Source organism: Tursiops truncatus, chromosome 9 (assembly GCF_011762595.2).
Source record: "Tursiops truncatus isolate mTurTru1 chromosome 9, mTurTru1.mat.Y, whole genome shotgun sequence".
Taxonomy (NCBI): Eukaryota; Metazoa; Chordata; class Mammalia; order Artiodactyla; family Delphinidae; genus Tursiops; species Tursiops truncatus.
In genome coordinates, this window is record NC_047042.1 from 84,771,499 (window position 1) to 84,789,566 (window position 18,068).

The 18,068-nt window shown below is 45.5% G+C and overlaps 1 long non-coding RNA gene across 1 annotated transcript in view; it reads left to right on the top strand.

Annotated features, from left to right (window-relative positions):
• The window catches only part of LOC109549262 (uncharacterized), a 328,196-nt gene that overhangs the window by 249,469 nt on the left and 60,659 nt on the right, over positions 1-18,068 (top strand). The window contains exon 3 of the long non-coding RNA XR_002175505.3: positions 6,706-6,801. This is a non-coding gene — a long non-coding RNA (uncharacterized lncRNA). The remainder of the gene's footprint in view (positions 1-6,705; positions 6,802-18,068) is intronic.

Consider the following 18,068-nt stretch of genomic DNA (forward strand, 5'->3'; position numbering starts at 1 on the left):
ACTTTCTCTGTTATTGATATAGCCACATGGTATATGTTTTCCATCCTTTTATTTTTAACCAGTCTGTGTCTTTTTGTTTAAAGTGTCTTTTATAAATGGCTATAGTTAAGTCTTGATTTCTTATAGAGTCTGACAATCTCTGCTTTTAAATTAGAGCAGTTAGTTGACTTACATTTAATACAATTATTGATATGATTGAGTTTAGGTCTAGCATTTTGGTATTTGTTTTCTGTTTGACCCATCTGTCTGTTTTTCCTCTGTTCCCCCTTTTCTGTATTCTTTTAGGTGAATTAAATATTTTAATGTATCATTTTAATATCTCCTCTGTTGACTTTTTAAATATACCTATATTTGTAATTTTTAGTGATTTATCTAGAGATTACCCTATGAATCATTTATTTATGAACATATACTTTCAAATAACAATATACTATTTCATGAACAAAGTTAAGAACTCTACAACAATACCATGGCATTTATCTCACCCCCATCCCTCTATACTCCTGTTATCATATATTTTACTGATATGTATGCTGTAAACTCTGTAATTCAATTGTTATAATTTTTGTTTTAAACAATATTAATAGTCTTTTAAAGAGTTAATAACTTTCGCATTTGGATCTTTTTTATAGTTTCCACCTCTCTGCTAATATTCTCCTTTTATTCTGTTTATTTTACAGTCACTATCTAGATATTCTAACATCTGGGCCATCTCTGGGTCTTCTTCTATTTACTCTTCCTCTCTTAACCCTATCACATTTTCTTGCTATCAGTTCTTTCCTTATGTTGGATATTGTGTGTAAAAGATCAGTAGAGACTGAAGTAGATAATATTTACCCACAGAAAAGTTTATGGTCCCTCTAATGTGAGGGTCTGAGACAATTAAAGCTGTATTTGAGCAAGTTATGGGCTTTGTTGCAGCTTCAGTTTGATCCAGTTCACCACCGGCTTCAAATATTTTGAGAAGGTATCAGGATTTCTCCCTTCATCAGGGCTGGGTCTCTGAGCACCCGTGAGACTAAAGAGGTCTGAAAGCCCTGTTGTCAGCTTTCTGAACCATGGAAGGTCTCTCTCTGCTTTGTTGCTAGCTGCCAGCTTTGGGTTTTAGGTCCTGTCCGCAGGTTTCTGCAACTTGGGAAACCAGCCCTGCTCCACGTGGTGGAGGCACGGTGTCCTTGAAGGGATTGCTCTCAGCTCTCTGTCCTGTTCCCAGTCTCCAGTAGGTCTTGCACTTGGGGAAGATCCTGCGTGCCTCAAGGGTATTCTCTCAGCTCTCCTGCTTTGTCCTTAGCCTTTGGTCTATAACTCTGCGTACTTCATGGAGAACTATATGAAAGCTTTGGCAGGTGGGTGGGTATAGACTCGCTCTGTGGCTACGGCTTTTTGGGATTCTAATCTGTCACATTAGCTCACAAACAGACATTAAATGTTGTTACAAGTTTGGCTGATAGCTCTTCACCCAAGTTTATGGCAGATTCCTCCCCTTGCTGCCACTTTTTCATGGATCGAAGCAGCCATGTATATCTTCGATCCTAGGAAGAGCTGGTCGCTTCTGGAATTTAGTTTATTTAGGTTTCTTTACATACTGAGCTCTCTGATGGTTTTTAAAATCATGATACAAAAGAAAAACAAACAAGAAATCATGGTTTAGCTCATTCTCATTGCTAGGGCAGGCTCCACAGTCACTCGTGACTCTCTACATCCTAACCAGAAACAGAAGCCCCAGAGGTATTATTTTTAAAATTTATGCTAATTTAACAAAGGAAATGGTAACTTGTTGTTTTAATTTATATTCTCTGGGAACTGAACATCTCAAATCATTGTTTTCTAGTTACATGGCATCTTTTGTAAGTATCTTTTGCCCTTCTATCTCTGAGTCTTAATTTTTTTCTGACCAGTACGAGGTCTTAAACACCAAATATAATGCCTCCTTGCTACATTTGCTGCAATATGTTTTGGTTGATGTTTGCTTTTCTGCTTTATACTTTTTTGTAGTCCAACTTACAGATCTTACTCTTTTATATTCCTTGTATTGCTTCTAAGCCTATAAAGTTACCTTTCCTCTAGAGGTTGGCAAAATATTCAGTTCTATTTTTCTGCGATTTTGATGTTAAACAAAAACACATTTAACGCTTCCACTCAATTGGAATTTATTTTAGCACATAACGTAAAGTGAGGTTCTAAAATTACTGTTTCTCCAAATTGCTGGATAATTGTCCCAACAACATTTATTGGGTAATCCTTTCATCCCCTCATGGAGCTGTAATGAATCTTACATCTTTGTACATAATTGGGTCCATTTCAGTGCCATCTGTTCAATTACAGTGATCTCTCAGTCTGGTCCTGGGCAGATAGAGATGAATGTTTGAAACTGCAAAGCTACGATGTTAACTGTGGACTTGATATGTCCTCGTCAGGGACCAAGAGCCACTTTCTGTCAGAAAGTACCCGGAGACAGTTATATAACTTTCATTTGTTTACTTATTTGCTTGTTTAATTCTTAAATCCCCTCCAAGTTAAAGCTCTTTGAGGACTGTGATTGGCTTAGACAATGTTTAACTTTATCTGAGACATGTTCTCCTGGAAAACAGCAATGGAAATGGTGTACAGCAAAGAATCACTCTCACAAATATGACTTAGATGAGATTCGGGTATGACCCCCTTGTTTTCCTATGACAAGGGCAGACACAGGCCCTCCAAATCCCAGTTCTTTGTCTCATAAAGGATTAGCTGAACTGTTTGTTCCCACTGAGGTACCTGGACAAAGTACTTGCTGACTTGCTAACTTGTCTTGGCCAATTTATTTAGCACTCCCAACCCCCTGAACTTTGACCCATGCGCAGCCTGAACCAGCACTGGAGGCACTGGGAACTCCTTCACAGCCCTCCTGAAAATAGGCTGACTCCAGGGCTTCCCTGGTGGCACAGTGGTTGAGAGTCCGCCTGCCGATGCAGGGGACACGGGTTCGTGCCCCGGTCCGGGAAGATCCCACATGCTGCAGAGTGGCTGGGCCCGTGAGCCATGGCCGCTAGGCCTGCATGTCCGGAGCCTGTGCTCCGCAACGGGAGAGGCCACAGCAGTGAGAGGCCTGCGTAAAAAAAAAAAAAAAAAAAAGGCTGACTCCAGAGAAAAGCCATCCCTCAACCACTGTCTGATGCAGCCCCCTGCTCTCCTACTCTGCCACGACCAGTTCTTTACTCCTCCTATAAAAGTAAAGCCCTTTTCTGCTTGACTTAGAATCTCAAAGATGTTCAGGTCAGAACATTCTTTCTGTTATCGTGGTCTCCCTTCACTTATTGCAACATTCTCTTTCACTTCATGTTATTATTTTCTACTTGAGAAGAGAGAATCTAGTTTGACTATCTCTTGACTTGAGATATCAACTCCCCACTGTAGCCCCAGTGTCTAAACAATTCCCGTAGCAGAGGAGGTGATTAATCAGGTTCAACTAATGGTTCCAGCTAGTTTTTTTTAATTATAAGAATAATACATAGGGCTTCCCTGGTGGCACAGTGGTTGAGAGTCCTCCTGCCGATGAAGGGGCCACGGGTTCGTGCCCCGGTCCGGGAGGATCCCACATGCCGCGGAGCGGCTGGGCCCGTGAGCCATGGCCGCTGAGCCTGCGCATCCGGAGCCTGTGCTCCGCGGCGAGAGAGGCCACAACGGTGGAAGGCCCGCGTACCGCAAAAAAAAAAAAAAAAAAGAATAATACATAATCATCAAAAGAAAAAAATCGAACTGTCAGAATGCTATGAAATAAAATATAAAATCTCCCTTCTCTTCAAGTTCTATCCTTTAGAAGTTTCCGCTGTTTATATCTTTCAGGACATTTTCTATGCTTATGTGAAAAAATATATGTATATATAATAGATGACAGTATTTATATCTAATATTCTTCAACTTTCTGGATTCACTTAGCATTCAGTATATCAGTATATCTTGGGTGTTTTTTCCGTATCCATGTATATGGAGTTACATCCTTCTGTCTAACAACAGCATAGTATTCCATTAGAGATGTACCATAATTTATCTAATTTGTTCCAGGTATTTGATATTTCAAACAACACTGTTGTAAATACCCTTATATATGCATAAGGAAAAATTTAAAGAATTTAATATTTAAGAATTCAAAATTTTGGTAGATTACCAAATTGTCCTTCAAATTTACATTTCCACCAAAGAAGAATGAGAACTTTTTTTTTTTCTAAATGGGGTTATTATTGGACTTTGCCTAGATTATAGATGAAAAGTTGACTTTTGCTACTAATACAGTTTACATTTCTTTCACTGAGATTGAATATCTTTTCACATGGTTGTTGGCCTTTCTAAAATTGAGTTTTTCTTTTCTTACTGATTTTAAAGAATTCTTTTTATATCGAGTAATTTAGTTTGTCATATATCTTGCAAGTAATTCACCCATTGGTCTTTTGACATTGTAAATGCTTTTTTTGCCATAGAAAATGTTCCTATTTTATATAGTCTATTATTATTTTCCTGTTATAGCTTCTGCATCACTTTCAATTCAACGTATACGCATATCACAGTTTACGTAAAGCCAACATCTATGAACATTTGTTTTCCATTTTTAAATTATTTTAAACAATATTTGCAGATGCATATTTATATTCATTGTTAACTATTTCCTTTGAGTAAATTCCTAAAGGTGTTATTTTGGAGTCAAAAGGTGTGAACATTTTAAACATTGAATAGGTGTTGCCGAATCGAGGCCACTGATTTTCACCCTCTTTTGGGTTCAGTGATCTACCCCATCAGTAGAAATGCCTCTTTTCACCCAGAAGAGTTAGATGCTGGAAATGAAAAGGGATGACGAGCAGGAACACAAGGGTCCAGGATAAAACAACCTTTTAAGAAGACATTCTAAGGAACTTCAGCACATGTGCAAATTCAAGTTAGCATTTTTATCACTTAGCTTTTACTCCTTCTGTCACAGTTTGCTGGAGGGGTTTATTGGTTTCTCCTGAGATTTGGGGGTGGGGATGGGGACTCATTAGAACTCTGCCTAATAGTTAGGTTTGCATGCAGTGATGGTGACATATATCAGCAAGCGAGAAGGGACCCCTTTCTCTCCATTTTCCTGCTGCATATGAGCTCATGGTCAGTACAGTTGACATATCTCCTCATGCTGCGGAGCAACTATGCCTGTGCGCCACAGCTACTGAGCCTGCACTCTAGAGCCCACGTGCCACAACTCCTGAGCCCACGTGTCACAACTACTGAAGTCCGTGCACCTAGAGCCCGTGCTCTGCCACAGGAGAAGCCACCACAATGAGAAGCCTGCGTGCCGCAACAAAGAGTAGCCGCCACTCGCCACAACTACAGAAAGCCTGCGCGCAGCAACGAAGACCCAACGCAGCCAAAAAAGAAAACAACAACAACAACAACAAAAAACTAGATTGGAGCAAGGGGCACGTTTTATGTACTTGTGAATAATGAATTTGGACTAAATTGGATTTCTCTCTTTTAAATGTAAATGAAAGGAGAATTTACGAATTCTGACTGTTGCTGCTAATTCTACCAAAGGTAAATTGCACACTGCCTTGCATACTTACAGACAAGTAGGAAGCTTGAATTTCTCTGTTTTCAAAACTAAAACTGGTTTTGGCGCTTTAGTTAAAATGACAAGGTGGCTGATTTGCTTGATGGTTCCTTTCTATGAATTCCAAAGAATTATATATAATCTTACACCCAGGAACTTGGTTTAACGGATCAATCTTCTGCATTAATTTCGCACTTCTATTTATGCCTCTGTCATCTTCGCCACAAGACTGTGAGCTCCCTGAGAGCAGGCGCACCTTGTGATGGAGAATGTGCCCTGCTCAGGCAGGTGCTGGGGAGACCTTTGTCAAATCCCTAAGTGTAGCCACACGTGACTTCCTCTGGAAGTCTTGCAGCTGCTGGTTGTTCAAAGCAGGGAGTTCTGATATGATCTGACATTGCAGAACCTTCTCCCTAAATAAGAACATTCATGTTACAGGAACTTTCTGCAGGGTGATGTAGCAGAGGCCATGAACTTTGTGGGGACAAAATCATTCGCTCTTCATACAGTAAAACCTTGAGGTGGTGACTCCTCTGCTTAGTTCCTGTGTGCTTTGGGGCAAGTTCCTTAACTTTTCAGTGCCCTGAAAAACTCACCACGGATTTTTGTCCTTGGTTTCCCTCAAGTGCGTGGCAGGTTCTCAGTCCCACGTGGGAGCAGTAGGTGCCCCCCTACCCTAGCCCTCCTTTAGGGTTTTGCAAACTTTCTCAACAGAGACATGCCAGTCTTGCTTTTGGAGCCTGTGTGAGGTATGAACGGACTCTTGTCAAGAGAATAGGACAGGAGGCTGATGGGGGTACGGGAGGGGGATCAGGGAAAAGAAAGCCTTAAGGATGAGACAGCTGGGCATAATCAGTGTTCTTGGGTCAGCTGGGAAGCGGAAGCATTCCCAGTTAGGCATAAACCATTAGGACACTGCAGGTGGGGGAGGACACGATCTTACCAAAAATGCGGCTTGGTGAGAGCCAGGTTCCGTGCTCATCCGCCTTCCTTACCATTCTCTGTGCCCTCTTTGCTGATGGTCAGAACTTCTAGCTGAAGAGCTGGTGTTTAAGATCCCCGACCTTCCTCGGCATCGAGGCATGGTCTGAGGCTCAGAGGGGAGCGGACTGGGGTTCAGGAATCTCACTTCTGGTTTTCATTCTCAGAGCTGCTCCAGAGCTCCCAAGTGATGTGGCTGACTCCCATGGCAAGACTGGCCTCAGTTTCCCTGGGATGAGCAAGTCGGAAGGTGAAGACCCAAGGTGAGTCACCATCTGCAAAAGGTCACAGATGGCAGACTTAAAACGTGCATTGAGAGGGAGAGGAAGCCAGAAAGCACAAAATTGGAGTTGGCGCATGAGAGAAAGAGATTAAACAGAAAAAAGTAGAATTGCCAGCAGCTTTGGATTTACCCAGCTGGAGTTTCTCCACTGGGCAAGGAAAGCTTAAGTAATCCAAATTCATTTCCAGTTAAAGGCAGAGCTCAGAGAGCAATCAGACAGGTGACCACAGCTGGTACCACATTTCCCCCGGAGATAAACTACTAACGCTAAACATAAGCCGTGCATGCTGGGAGAGGGGCTGTCTGGGATCAGCCGGCCCCAGGCACAACGCAGAAGCTGGAATGTTTCAATTATTCAGCACACCTACAGTAAATGCCTGCTCTGTGCTAGGCACTGAGCTTCCAGCGTGTGCCTGAGATACGCTCCCTGCCTTAGAGTCCCTCATAGCCTATAGTAGGAGATGCACAAAGAGAGTGTTGCAGGATCACGGGATAAGTAATCTGATGACAGTATCCAAAGTCACCCTGTAAAGAAGGAAGCAGGGAAAGGTGGATGGGGGTCGGGAGTTAGGAAAGACTTCCTGCAGATTCAGACACCTTGACTGAGTATGGAATGACAAATAGGCATTATCACGCCGACAAGGAGGGGAGGGAAAGGACTTTGGAGGCAGCTGGAATAGCAGGTGTGATGATGTGGTGGCAAGAGAGAGCTTGGGTGTACTCTGAGGAAATGCCAGCAGTCCTGTAAGGCTGCAGTGTGGGGGGCACCTGGGGATGTGCCTGAAGTGAGACCCCTGGGGCAGGATGGGGCCAGGCTATGCTATGCAGTCTGGATTATATTTTGGAAGATGATGGGGAGTGACTGGAGGGTTTTGAGCAGAGTGTTGTGATCAGATTTCTGTTTTTAGAAGACTGTTCAGACAGCGTCGTGGGGGATTATTTGGGGGGAAGACTGGAGGAAGTGAGATCGTCTGCAAGATGATAGCAGTCGTCTAGGTGAATGTACCGTGGCCTGAACTATGGCTCTGGGTGGGAGGATGGAGAAAAGGAGATGGATTTGGGAGATCCTGAGGATAGAATCCATGGACTTGGTGACTGAGTGACTGTTTCAGTGTGGCTTGTCCAAAGAGTCAGGTTTCTCATACAACTCAAAAGTAAAAAGCAAACAACCCAATCAAAAAAATGGGCAGAAGACATAAACAGACATTTCTCCAAAGAAGACATACAGATGGCCAACAGGCACATGAAAAGATGCTCAGCATCACTAATTATTAGCGAAATGCAAATCAGAACTACAATGAGGTATCACCTCATACCAGTCAAAATGGCCATTATCAAAAAAATCTACAAATAAATGCTGGAGAGGGTGTGGAGAAAAGGGAACCCTCTCGCACTGTTGGTGGGAATGTAAACTGGTACAGCCACTATGGAGAACGGTACGGAGGTTCCTTAAAAAACTAAAAATAGAACTACGATATGATCCAGCAATCCCACTCCTGGGCATATATCCAAAAAAGATGAAAGCTCTAATTTGAAAAGATACATGTACCCCCAATGTTCATAGGGACATTATTTACAATAGCCAAGACATGGAAGCAACCTAAGTGTCCATCAACAGATGAAAGGATAAAGAAGATTTGATATATATCTACCATGGAATATTACTCAGCCATGAAAAAGAATGAAATAATGCCATTTTCAGCAACATGGATAGACCTAGAGATTAGCATACTAAGGGAAGTAAGTCAGAGAAAGACAAATATTATATGATATCACTTATATGTGGAATCTAAAAAATAGTACAAATGAACTTATTTACAAAACAAACAGACTCACAGACATAGAAAACAAATTTAAGGTTACCTAAGAAAAAGCAGGGGAAGGGATAAGTTAGGAGTTTGGGGTTAACAGGTACACACTATTATATATAAAAGAAACAACAAGGATTTATTGTGTAGCACCCAGAACTATATTCAGTATCTTGTAATAAACTGTAATGGAAAAAAAGAGTCCGATTGGCAACAGGGGGTGCCATCCTGGGAGATGGGGAGGAGAGGAGGACAAGGGAGGGGCCTTAGAATGCATAGAGGGGGCAAATCGATAGGTGCCTGAGGGACATACAAATGTCAGGCAGTTTGGAGCCTCACCCGTTTTTCTTTTGCTGTTAACTCCCACTTTCTGAAGTGGGCACCACTGGGCTCCCACCCTCCCCTGTTCTAAGCAGTAGCACCCTTACAACTGTGTTTAGAGGATGGCTGGGTGGTGGTATTTGCAGATATCAATTTCATGGTGCAAGGGGGCTCACTTCTGCCAGCCTGATCTTTGAGAACTGAGTTGAGCGTCATTTGTGGGGGAGGATCAGGGAGAGGAAGGGAGGGACAAGTGGGGAGAATCCACGGAGGACAAAATGAAGGAGCTTAATGCCGTGCTCACCAGCAGCCGGCGCTGGTCTGGTTCACGGGAAGTCATTGGAGGATGGCGGAGGAATTAATTCTGAGGCTGTATCGGGCTGGGGCAGGGAGAACAGAACTCCTCTAACACACAGGTGGCAAGCTGGAGTCTGCCTGCAAAACCCAGAACACAGATGTGTTTTGTTCGGCTCTGGAATTGTTTTTCTAAATTAGTTGCCAGCATTTAAAAATCAAGAGACTTCACATAAAATTTGGATTTCAGACTTCTCTTGGAAAAATAAAATAAGACCCGCGTACAGGTGTTCCCACCGGGCAAAAATCAGCTGGAGCTGCCTTTCAGGTGGCCGTCCTTTTCTGTGTGCACCAGCCCCACCCTCCTCTTGTCTCCCCTGAGCCCGCTTTTCTCATCGATGGGACCGACCACCTTCCCTTAGCCAAGCAGACCAGGGGCCAGGGGCCCACTCCTTTCTTAACCTTCAAGACTGTTGGCAGTACGAAATGACTGTTTTCTCTCTCCCTCTCTTCGAAAAAGACTTTGGCCTAAACTGAGTGCCTACTCTGGGAACTGTCTCCCTTCTACCATCCTGCCTGTTGCCAGGCGCATGAATATAAAATATATACTCGGCCACTCTGGGTCAGGAGCCGCCCACTGGCCTCTGGACAGTAGACTGTAAAATTGCAACTGTGACGCATGTCACGGGAGAGAAGTATGTTAGAGTTCATGGCATAGTCCAGAAGGAGAGGGCACGTGTCTCTGAGATCTACTGGATGAGAAAGTATTAATGATGAGCATGTGGGAAGAAAGGCTGTTGAGGGTGGAGGGAGCAGCAAGGTGGAGAGATGCTAGGGCGCAAAGACATGGACGGATGAGCCAGGAGGCAACTGTACGAGCCCAGGAGAAAGATGCTAGCTTGGATTAGAGAAATGGCAGGGATATGTTTGAGGGAATTTTAGGAAGGAAGTAGATAGCACTGAGGGATGGATTGGTGATAAGGAGAGGGCTGTGAAGTGATGTGTCCTTAGTTTCTGGTTTGTATAACTAGACAGAGAGTGGTGGCATTCACTGAGCTATGGAGCTGCAGGAAAGCATGAGCAAGGGAGGGTCACAAGTTCATCCCTTCGGAGATTGAGATGACTTGGAGACATTGCAGAGGAGCTGACAAATAGACGGTTGTATACACAGGTCTAGAACTCAGAGAAGCTTGGACTCTAAAGAGAGCTATCTGCTACGAATCTACTGGTCTTACGGTTGGCTGCCTACTGACCACTTTGCTTTCTCAGACCTGGACAGTTTCATTGTTCATTCATTCATGAATCCAGTACATGTTTATTAGATCCCTAATGTGTATCCACTCTGATAGGTGCCGGCTACATAGTGGTAAACAAACAGATGCTGTTCCTCCCCTCAAGGAACCAAGCTGTGAGCTTTGCAGAAAGTGTGGCCATGATTGGATTCCCTCATCTCTAGTTTTGTTCGCGCCTGCTCACACCATTGGGGTTATTAACGGTGGGCTGGCAGGTCTCTGTATTTCCCTTTCTCTTGGATTGTGATTAACCATTTTGAAATGATTTACTCCTGTTTTAATGCTTCACAGCTACGTTTAGACAAGAGTTTCAAAACTGCTTGCCGTCGTTACTCTGATAATGGTCTGCATAGTATATTTGTCTCTAGACGTTGGGTCTGAAGCTCTGAATGCTCTGAGGTGGGTCACCAGACCTTGACTACCTTCCTGCTGATTAGAGCTGATCTCCCAGTCCCCGAAGGAAGTATTTCAGATACTGTGAAACTTGGCCTTTCTCAATACTCAGAGCCAGAAGAGACTGAATTAGTCATGAGCATTGATTTGTTCCTCAGTCTCCTTCTCTAGACTTTCAGTACCTTGAGGGAAGGACCATAGTATTCAACCTTGTATCTCTGGTTTCCAGTCCAGTCCCTGTAAACATCAGAATCACCGGGAGCCTAGGAACATTCCTGGCCTCTGTCACAGACTGTGCTGTGAGTTAGAGTCTGTGTTTTAACAAGCAAAGCACCTAGTGGGATTCTCATGTGGTGGCACTTGGGCACTGTGCCGTCATCCCCATGGGACACAGTCACCCAGGGGCTTAGACTGTGTCTCTGACAGTATCCATCACTGCCCCTTGGGGGCCAAGGGCTATGACATTTTTCTACTCTGTGTTTCCAGAAACCTGTGAGCCTGGAACAAAGCTATGCTGGCCGGCCTCCAATAGGGGCTCTGACATGAGTCCCTCCTATAAACCAGGAGGCGGTTAAGCACTGATAAGCAAGGGCTCCAATCACCCTGCATCAGCCCAATAAAGGAGATGATCTCTTCCTCTCCGTATCACCAGCTTGGAAATACAACAAGTGAGACGCAAAGAGGGCCAGGTAAAGAGAGTACACATCCACCCCCGGGGGGGCAGTGTAGAGGGACCATTCGGCGTGCTGGTAGTGGAGCAGCCCTCCCTAGAGCTCAGGGAAGAGGGAAGGAGGAGAGCCGACTAAGACCTAGTAGAGACCCAGGGTCCTGTCCCAGAGGGAGAACACACAGGGTCTCCTGGAGGGGAAGAGCTCAGATACTAGTGCTAAGCAGAGCTGGGCTCTCCACTTATTGGCTGTATCACTCAGGCCAGCTACTTACCTGTTCTAGCCTCAGTTTCCATATCTGTAAAATGAGAACACTAATCCCTACACTGCTGTGTGGTGCACAGATGAGAGATAACCAAGGACACCTTGCCTGGCACAGTGCCAACCCTCAACGGAAGGTACCCATTAGCAGGGGTCTGAGGTTTTCAAGGGCATGTCTGGGATAGAATCAGATAGAATTCAGCTTTACCCTCATCCTGCACTAAAATTCCTCCTTGGGAAACTCAGGGTGGGGGTGGGGGGTCCTGGCACCAACACGGACTCATCAAGTGGCATAAATATTTACAGAGTCAGGCAACCTCACCAAATGTCTTCCCTGTGCTGTGGCCCTGCACGCTTCTTTTAATCGTTGCTATCTAGAGTGTTCTGCAGAGAGGGGCTCAGCATTTAGAAAGATGAGATAGAGGGATCCAGGAGCTGGGAGCTTGGAAGAAGTTTTTAGCTGATGTGAAAGGTGCAAGACTGAACATGCTTTAGAGCCTGAAATTGAGTGACTATTGTGATTTGCTTCAGAGCCTTTGATTTGCTGTTGGCATATTTTTAGGAGACCCTGGACTATTAAAGGATGTGCAGGCTGGGCCACCTGCCAAGGAAACCCTGGCTTGGCTCCTTCTGGAGCTTGCCAAGCTTTTGCTGCCCTACGTTGTAGCCTTGAAGCCAGGGGACATTCAAAGGCCCTGGGATATCCCTGGGAAAATAATGCCAAAAGCAGTAGCAACTCATATTTAGAAAGGCACTGTGATAAACGCACTGTTTATCTTTATAGCAGTCCTGTGATTTGAGTATCCCATAATGATTAAACACAGTAACTCTGAGAAGAAGAGTGCAGATGACTGAGTCCTGACTTTGACTCACTGTGTGAAATCACCAAGTTCTTAACCTCTCTAAGCCTCAGCTGGCTCACCTGGAAAATGGGAATAAACATATCTATCTCATAGGGTGATTTTGAGATATTCCAGATAAAGCCAATAGCCAATATCTAGCATATAGTGTAACCGTCCACAGATACTAGGTATTGCTGTGTCCATGCTGTAGATGCAAACACCGAGGCCTCAGGACTTGTGTGCTGTCACATAGGCAGGGAGCAGAGGAGCCAGAACTCGGGCTCAAGGATGTTTGTATGCTTTTGTTCTTAATCCCTGGGTATCCTGCCTGAGCTGAAAAATGCCTTCAGGAAGTTTTGCTCAACTCAAATGACAGGGAGGGCTGGGGTTCTGGTCACTCTGTACTCTGTAGAGGTGAGGACCTCCAGACAGGCAGACAGAGTCTAGAGGGCCTTGGGGCAGCCATGCCGGGCCAGGAGAGCGCTGCTGCTTAGGACGCCTGCATCCTGATGGTGTTGCATCCCCTTGCCCTGGGCTTCCTGGGTCAGCCCCCCAGAGAGGCCACATCTATGGTGTACTGCCTTCCTTCTGACTCGCTCCACAGCCATCGTCTCAGGAAAGAGAGCCAGAAAGGATGGGATTTATCCCATCCGTTTATTGGAGCGCAGACTTTCATGTTTCAGGTGGCACCAACTGCCCTGCAAGGACGCACTTCCTCTCCGTCCTCCAGCCTACCCCTCTCCTTCCGCTGTCTCCTGTCTCCCTCTCTCAGGCTCTCACTCTCGCTCACTTTGAGAATTCCTGTGAAAGATCAAATAATTAGCAGCCGGGCGTTTTCGATGCCGTATCGTATTTCGATGCAGCAGCGGATGCAACTAGATCCGTGCTCCTCAAACTACCTGCGATGAAGGAACAGGGTTTTTCTTTGATAATTTCTTGCAGAATGATATTTTAATACAATATATATCTTTCTAAAAAAATGTATTCTTTAGAATACATTTCTGGGAAACTGAAACAAAGATAAAAATACAAGTCCCTTTTAAATTATTAGAATAAACACATTAAATTACTCTGCCAGATTGCTATAAAGGTTTCAGATGCTCTCGATTTCTGTACTTACCTCCCTATGGACCAGTGACAAAAAATGTGCAGCTTAGTCCCGATACGCACTTTGGGTAGCCCTGGTCTAGGTGACCTGCAGCGGGAGTGTGGATAGATTACAGGTCTGTCTCGTAGCCGGCAGTTTCAGCAGTGGACATGGCCTGAACTTTCAATGGCTGTCATTGTCAAGTGATGGTGGCCAAGATGATGCACAGGTGTGTGTAAGAGCTACGTCCCATCCCCTGCAGCATGCAGTCCACGCTACTGCGGCAGCTTCCAAGGCAGCACCACGTGGAAAGGAGGCCCCAGGCTTGAGGCTGGTTGATAGACACTGCAGAGCTCCCATAAATAATTGTCTGAAGGTTTAGGCTCTGGGAGGAGGACTGAGAGTTAGCTTCTTATCTTTGTCTCTGATTGGCACATTGGAGGGTTATTTGGGGAGGGGAGCAGAGGGAGGCCATGGACCCGCTCCACACAAGCCTGCCTCTCAGGGACCTGAGAAGCATGATAGCATATCAGATCTTCTCTCCCCTTAACCTTGTCAGCCTGCCTTCCAGCTCAGACAGTTCCAGCAGTTGACAAGAGGAAGGGAGGATGATGGGAAATTCCTGCCATTCATATCTGCCAAGACTTTGACTCAAACATGCCCAAGAACAGGTCCCTGTTCATCTGTGAATCCTGCACTCACCTTGGTGCACGAGAGGGAGAGAGAGAGAGAGAGAGGGGGGGAGGGGGAGGGGGAGGGGAGGGGAGGGGGAGGGGGAGGAGGGGCTTGTGGTGATGGGTAGGTATGTCTGCCTCCTTGGAGGTCATGCAGGCATCTGCTGGTTTGCCTACCTCCTCTTTTTACCTGTTCCATCTCCAAGCCCCAGATCCACTTTGCATAGCCCATTATTTTCCTATCTGAGAAGAGTTTCTAGCTCTCAGTGTATTTATAACATAACTGATGACTGACAGGTCCTAACTCAATTAGGCAAACACAGCTTACGACTCACTTCTAAAGTGTCCCAGGTAGGGCTATTCAGAGTTCTGTCATTGCCGTTGGGCATTCCAAAATGCCTTAAGCTCTCAGGAACAAAAGACACAGCTCCCACCCAGGGGAAGAAATCTTTTTTTTGTGGTACGCGGGCCTCTCACTGTTGTGGCCTCTCCCGTTGCGGAGGCTCCGGACGCGCAGGCTCAGCGGCCCTGGCTCACGGGCCCAGCCGGGACACGAACCCGTGTCCCCTGCGTCGGAAGGCAGACTCTCAACCACTGTGCCACCAGGGAAGCCCGGAAGAAATCTTTTGTTAGTCAAGGGTAAGGGTGGGATGCAGTAATGCCCTCTTTGCGTTCCAGCCAATGCTGGGAAGGTGGGTGGGCAGCAGGGGAAGAATGACAGGGCTTTTCACACCAAGGGAATGGCTGCCACCAGCCCCACGTAGCCCTGCTCAGAATGCCTTCCCTTTTTCCATCTTTATCCCCAAATAGCATTCCTTGCCATTTTTCCCCGGAAATCAAGAAATGCCAAGGATCAGGCAGGTGGGAGTCAAAGCTCTTGCCTACGGATGGTACAGAAAGAAATACTTTGGCCTTTCAAGTTTTCAAAACTGAAAAGGTCCAGGCCATGAGTATGATGCAGTCATTCCAATTGGGGTCTCCTGGGACGTGGCAGCCAGCTCAGTCTGCAAGCTACAGTTATTCCCAAGATGGTAGACTGGAGCAGTTAAGAGCAGGGCTTTGCCATCTGACAGAATTGGGCCTTGCTGTGTTAAAATACCTCTTTTCCTGGGGGCCTTCAAATCTTTCTCTGACAGTCCCATTCATTCATCACCAGTAGTCCTGTGGTTTTGGCAAGTCAGCAAATATCACTATCATTTTTATTTTAAGACACGGGAGAGAAGCTTTTTCTTACCCTAGGAGCATCACCCCAAATCACCCCAGTCAAAGGTTAACCCTCCAGAAAACCTCCTCAGAAAGCCATCCCAAAGTGTGCCAAGCCCCAGGAGAGCTGGAGAGTCATCGCAGGTAGCTGGGAAGCCACTGCAGTTCCACAAACACCTTTGACATGTGATGGGAAGGTGCTCTGTGGACGTGGCCACGCAGCACAGATGCTGAATGATAATGACAAAGCCCGTGGGACCGAGCGGGACCCCCCATCTGCCGTGGCTTCCAGCCTAAAAACCGAAACCTGAAGGCTACTTCTGTATCCATTCGTATTGGGGAGGTGGGGTGTTCCGCATCTCTGTGCTCTCGGAACACGTTGTTTACTTGGGGGTTAGATTTGCAGAAAGGAGTGGAGGCCAGTTGAATTGATTTCTGAGTCGCTCCAAACCCACCTTCTCTTTCCTTGGTCCAACAGAAAGGTTATGCCTGTGTTCCTCGGCTTGCTTTTTTCCCCCTTTTATCCCCTCCAGCCCTGCTCTGGCCTGACCTGGAAGGGGCCTAGCCAGGAAATGGCCATACCTACCCTGGACCTTCCCTTATGGTACTGGGGCCAAGTTGGCTCTGCCCTGGGAGATCCCGTGGTCAAGAAAAACTTGAAAACGTTATACAGTGGGGAAACGGGGGCCCCTGTGCAAGTTGGGTCAAAGGGGATAGCAAGGTCCGGTCCAGGGGAAAGGGGGGGCGTGTAAAGTGAGGGGGGAGATTGCCCCTTCCTCCCTGGCCCGGTCCCTCCCCTCCTCTCCACCTGGTTTCCCAGTCCCCACCCCTCCCCGCGCTCTCTTCTTTACCTGCCTTCCTGCTGTAAGTGGACTGGGGGTAGGTGGTCAGCGGCACCCACAGCCTCAGGTGAGGCCCCTCAGGATGGGCTCACAGGCTGGGGGACCTGCTGCCCTCTGGGTTAGGGAGTTTCTTAGGCTATTTCTGCCCAGGAAGGGCACGGGGCAGGGACACCTTATTGGGAATTTTGCAGGGCACCATTCTCTACCTCCATTTTCTAGAGTGTCTTTACAGATAAAAACAATTCTTGTTTATCTTTATCATCAAAAAATGAATAGCAAGCACATTCACGTTCCCAATAACACCCTCCTTCTGCCTCCTTTTTGAGGAAAAATTGGCAAATGTAGAAAAGCCCAAATAAGGAAACAAAATATCCTGCTATCCCATTACTCAGAAATAACTACGGTTAGCATTTTGGTGGTACGCGGGCCTCTCACTGTTGTGGCCTCTCCTGTTGCGGAGCACAGGCTCCGGACGCGCAGGCTCAGCGGCCATGGCTCATGGGCCCAGCCGCTCTGCGGCATGTGGGATCTTCCCGGACTGGGGCACGAACCCGTGTCCCCTGCATCGGCAGGCGGACTCTCAACCACTGCGCCACCAGGGAAGCCCTACGGTTAGCATTTTGATGTAAATTATTTTACTCTTTTTCCCTCTGAAAAAATAGAACTTTTAAAAATTGAAGTATAGTTGATTTACAATGTTGTGTTAGTTTCAGGTGTACAGCAAAGTGATTTAGCTATCCATATATATATATTCTTTTTCAGATTCTTTTCTATTATAAAGTTATTACAAGATACTGAATATAGTCCCCTGTGCTATACAGTGGGTCCTTGTTGTTTATCTATTTTATATACAGTAGTGTGTATCTGTTAATCCCGAACTCCTAATTTATCCCTACCCCCTTCTTTAGTAGCCATAAGTTTGTCTTCTATGTCTGTGAGTCTATTTATGTTGAAAAAATATATTTTTTAGCAAAAACAGATATCATACAGTAATATGACCTGCTCCTTGCACTTAACAATGCCATAAACATTTCCCAGCATATTAGAAAGTTTTCTACGGCATTTTTTTATGTTTGCAATCAATTTCATCATATGGTTATAGCATAATTTATTTAATAATAGCAGCTATTTATAAAATGCTTCCTATGGGCTAAGCTTTGCATGCATCATCTAATTTATTCCTTGCCACAAATCTGTGAGGTAAATACTATTACTGTCTGCCTTTTATAGAGAAGAAGACAGGTTTGGAGGCAATATTTTGCCCAAGGTCACACAGGGAGCTTGTAGAAGAGCTGGGGTTTGAAGCCCACTGCAGTCTCTCCAGCTCCCGCGTGGACTGGCTTCCGTGATGTGTTGCTACCTCAGCCAAGCATCCGTTGCTGGCACTTAGATTGTTTCCGGCTTTTCAACGTTACAAACAGAGCTCTGAAGAGCATCTCTATAGCTGTATGTTTTGCACATGCCATTGTTATTTGCAAGGATAAGTTTCTAGAAACGAAGCAGTGAGGTCAAAGCGAATACACATTTTTTATGGGGTGAGAAGATTTGCTTTGGGGCAGGAG